Source organism: Thunnus maccoyii, chromosome 12 (assembly GCF_910596095.1).
Source record: "Thunnus maccoyii chromosome 12, fThuMac1.1, whole genome shotgun sequence".
Taxonomy (NCBI): domain Eukaryota; kingdom Metazoa; phylum Chordata; class Actinopteri; order Scombriformes; family Scombridae; genus Thunnus; species Thunnus maccoyii.
In genome coordinates this window covers 1,747,699-1,752,791 of record NC_056544.1, presented here as the reverse complement: position 1 = coordinate 1,752,791, position 5,093 = coordinate 1,747,699, and the positions used below count along the sequence as shown (strand labels likewise).

Sequence of the window (5,093 nt, the reverse complement as noted above, 5' to 3'; positions counted from 1 at the left end):
GAGATTCTTCTACTTTGGTGGAACGCCAAATCCTTTCCAATTTTCGCGATGTTTGCTTTAATTTGCGGGTTTGGGAGTTATACCATGGAGCTAACCTCTTATGTTTTATTGTCTTCTTTTTTAAGGGGGCGATGGAGTCGAGTGTTTGTCTTAGTGAGCCTGCAGCACTATCAATAAGATATCAAACCAGCCGTCTCTTGTTTTAAAAACAAGAACAAGTTCGTGGATAAGCGCCACTAATACTACTGGTCCTCTGCAGCCCTTCCACCATTTTCATTTTGTGAGAAACTTTTCTTCTGGATCCTACGACCTTCTCATTTTTAACATCACTAATTCAGATGCAGGTCTCTACTACTGTGGAACTGAACAGACAAGAGTGGAAGACAAACATTATATTGAAAAAATATATGTTTATGAATATGGCAATGTCACAACAAGGATCCTAGTTGGTAAGTTTATGTGTGTGTGTGTGTGTGTGTATGTGTATGAAACATCTGTGACTATGAATTGTTTCAAGTAATATAATCGTTTGGTTGAAATATCTATGCTCTGACGTCCACCATAAATGGGAGTGCATGTACAATATACATGTGAAAATGAACTGCAGCGAACCCCAATCTGAAGTTAAATCATGTATAATTGTTTTAACAAAGAATTCCTTCCAAATAAGTGACCTCTTCATTGTGAGTCATCCTTAAATGTGCACCCAGTATTTTCATAACTCTTCATGCATATTACTGTAAGTTTTGGGATGAATTTACATTTGAGATCTGAGAAAAAAAGGCCTGAACAGGGAAAAAAAGTTTCACATTGCACTTATTGTTGGAATAAACTGAAAATCTATTATTCAAATGAGAATGATTATGAATATTTTTTTAAAGGCAATGCTCAGAGAAGGCCAGAATTGAAAAAATCCATCAACAAGGCAGAGCCAATACTGTACCAAGAACACTGAGCAGAGCTCTTGGTAGACCAGAAAACAATGAAATGAAATGTAATTTTTTTCTTCTTCACCAGAAAGTCGTGTGCAATTTAATTGGAACAATATTATATTACTACTTATGTTACTACTATATTGCAAATATCTTTATTTTTTGATTACTGTGGTCATGTAACAACTATATACTGTAATGTATGATTGCATACATGAACACATAAGAAAAAAGCATGTTTCCGTTATTGCAATTTTTTTCTATGAGTTCAGAGTTTAATCAGGTGAATTGACTCAACTCTGTGTTTGATCCAGACTCCAGTGAGCTTCGTCACTATGAGACTCTACAAGACTGCGATTCATGCTGGACGCTGCTGTTCTCTCTGTGTCCAACATTTGCTGTTCTCTCCTCTCTCCTTTCATCTCTTTTGGTTTATCGCCTTTGTCAGAAAACAGGTAACTACTGTATATGTCACTTTTTATGTTTAACTTTTTGCTTTCAGTAGTTCAGAAATAATAATTAATATTTAATCTACAAAGTGAATTTTGAATCACACAGAAATCTGGATTCAGATAAGCTCTCTGCTTGTAATTTATTATATGAGTTTGGCTGTAACATGGTGTGATGATCCTTTATTTATTTCTGCAGCTAAAGAACCTCAGATTGATGAGCAAACAGCTGACACTAGAGGTCAAACAAGACTGAACCAGGTAATTTACAGTACTTTAATGAAGTCTAGTTTGCAAGGGTTTTGTTGTTTCATACTACACTCATCTTTTCATTTTTGCAAATAAGTGAACATATGTTACACTTACAGATGAGACATGGTCATGATTCTGAATTACAAATGTCAAATCATAGGGTGAAGATGTGTGTTATGCTGCACTGGAACACTGTCAGGCATCACAAAGACCAAAGAAGAAGAAAACTGCAAGTTCTGACTTCAGCACTTATTCTGCCATCAATACCTCTAGAGTGTAAAGAGTCACAAGAAGTTGTATAATGAATTAATTATTGTTGATACATATAGACTATTCTGTAAATAAGCGTAAAGTTAAGCAACAGTCATTACCATCAATAACTGACCTGTGAGAAAATGTGTATGTATAAACTAGCCTCCTTTGTTGTGAAGGTTGAAAGCAATTGTTTGTTTGGAAAAGTTCATACTAAACTCTACTTTTTTGTGTCAATTCTCCAATGAGGATAAATATACAGTAACTGTTGTTTTGCTGTATTGTTTAGTAGTTCATGAAGTCATCAGTGCTTCCACTGTGTACTTCCACTTCAAATGTTTCGGATTGTTTCTAATTGTTTTGAATTTTCCTCTGTTAGTGGCCTGAACCACAATTTATATGAATTCATTGTGTTCATTTGTTCATTCATTCTTCTAAGAATATACATGCTTTTATCTCATCATGGCTGGATTACTGTAACAGATTTTTTACATGCCTGAATAGTAAACTGTAGAGCAGCTACAGACAGTACAGAACTCAGCTGCCAGGCTTTGAACCAGAGTAAACATGTTTGAACACGTCACCCCAGTTTTAGCCTCTTTACACTGCCTCCCAGTATGTTTTAGAATTTTAGATTTCAAGGTTCTTTTAATTACTTAAGACGCACTAAATGGTCTAACTTCTCAATATATCTCAGATCGTTTATCTACGTACGACTGTTGGCTGAAGATTTCGGGGGACAGAGCTTTTGAAATGAGAGCCCCGAAGCTCTGGAACAACCTGCCTGAGGAAATGAGGCAGGCTGAGTCAGTGGCTTCCTTTTACGTACTTTTATCACACCACCTTCCCTGATTTCACCTGATTCTAGTTTTTATTCTGTGTTATGGGTTTTATTATTTTAGTTTTGTTGCTCTTTTAGTACTTTTATTCTGTTATTGCTGTGTTTGTTTGTTTTTATGTGGAGCACTTTGTAACTGTGTTTTGATAAGTGGTATATAAATAAAGATATTATTATTATTATTATTATTATTATTATTATTATTATTATTATAAGGATAGATAGTATACATCTTGTGTATTTTATTTCCCTCCACAACTTAAATGAAACATTGAACATTGATGAGCTGTGAAAATAAACAAATAAACCTCACAAATATAAAACCTGTCTGTGGCTGTTGATTACAATTTGCTTCAGATTCATTTATTTAATTGAAATTGATCTGCTACATTTCATATCAGCAGTGACGACTGTTTGTATGTAACAAGACATGATCGCTGTTTTCAGAACATTTCCTGTTTTTATCTCAAGTTAGCCACCAGCCCAGAGTCTTCATCACTGGAGTTTGTTATGTTGGAGATGCTAAAGAGAATATGAACCTGGATTAAAATATGTCAGGGCTGTAGAGGCAAATGAAATTCATAAATTACAATTTTTGAATATCTAATAATAATATAAGATTATCAATACAAATAACACACATGCTCAATATAAATTACAAAGTTGGTATGGGAAAATGAAACATAAATGTTTTAATTTCCATTACATATCTATAAAATTGGATTCACAAACATTCACTCACTTGTTTGTCTAAAGGCAATTCTGAATTTGGCCCAAAGTTGAAAAAGTCATGTAAGAATGTAAGGATAAAATATAGACATGTTTTATTTTCCATTACATTTCTATAACATTGGAATCACAAACATTCACTCACTTGTTTGTGTTTGATTCAGACTCCAGTGAGCCAGATTACCAAACCTCAACCCACCAACAAGACTGTGGTGTGTGCTGGACGCTGCTGCTGTCTCTCTGTCCATCTCTGGCTGTTCTCTCCTCTCTCCTCTTCTCTCTTTTGGTTTATCAGTTCAGCCAGAAAACAGGTACCTACTGTACAGTATGTCACTTTTATCCACTTGGTCCTTCTATCCTCAGTTCATTAGATTACTTTGATGACTAGTTCTTTAAATGTTTATAACTTAACTTGTTATCCAGAGATATTCTCAAATTTGTGTCTAAAAACTTGTTTTTAACCTCATAACTGGCTTTAGATCCAATAGTTAATATTATTATGGCATTAAGGTATTTTATGAGATATGAGCTATATTCATGTCTGCAGCTAAAGAACCTCATGTGGACCAACAAAGACCTGACACCAGAGGAACAACAGGAAATCTGGTAATGTACATTATGAATTTAATCACTTTTCAAAAGTATGTGACTTTCTAAAAGTAAAATATAAAAAAAATATATAAATATAAAACATGTTATCTAATTACACTAATAACGGCTGCATTTCATTTTGTGTTTCAATGGTGGGACCTTGATATTGTTCATACTGACTCACTGGCACAGCTAAATATAACAGAGCAATTATTTATGATGCCTAATAATTACTAATCATTAATACATTGAGAAAGACGTGTGCTTTTCCTGCTATGACAAGTTAAAATATTGACAATGTGAAATGTTTATTGGTTTGCATGTTTCAATTCATTCTTCACTACACAGATCTTTCCATTTTTTCACGTACAGTATGTGATGTTTTACACTAACAACACTGATCCCTGATTCTCACTCCAATGTGTTTAATAGTGAAGTATAGAAATCAAAGTAGTACATCTGTATAGTACATGTTCATGAGTCTGAATAACAAATGTCAAATCTCAGGATGAAGATGTGTGTTATGCTGCACTGGAAATTCGTCAAGCGTCACAGAGACCAAAGAAGAAGAAAATCCAGAGTTCTGACTTCAGCACATATTCTGCCATCAATACTTCTAGGGTGTGAAGGACCTAACAAGTTAACATTAGAAATGAATGAGAAGAGGTATTCATAAGCCATTGTGTCATTTAGCACACACGCTGTAGTAAAGTTGAGCAATATAGCAAACTACAAACCCCTGCTGAAACAGAGGAATTTATTTTCTTTTTCTTTTTTAACTGTAAGCAAATATGAAACAATAATATCAAAAGGCTTACTCAGAATTCTAAGAAAAATAATAAATAATTTTTTCTCCACCATCCAATCCACCGTTCTCTCTTCAAGCTTTTTTTGGTTTTAGTCACAGAGACAGTTGATTTCAAAGAGCAATGTACTGCATAATGTGTTTTTCTGGGTTTATATTTATATTCTTGGGCTCTACTGGAATATATTTACATGATTTAGAGTTTTAAAAACTTTTTATTTATCAATACTGGCCCTTTATGCCTT

General features: G+C 34.0%; 1 long non-coding RNA gene across 1 annotated transcript; it reads left to right on the top strand.

Annotated features, from left to right (window-relative positions):
- Positions 1–1,195: 1,195 nt before the first annotated feature.
- Positions 1,196–2,793, top strand: LOC121909463. Its single transcript, XR_006099447.1, has 3 exons — positions 1,196–1,387; positions 1,581–1,642; positions 1,794–2,793. It is a non-coding gene; the product is annotated as an uncharacterized LOC121909463 (long non-coding RNA).
- The last annotated feature ends 2,300 nt before the right edge of the window (positions 2,794–5,093 follow it).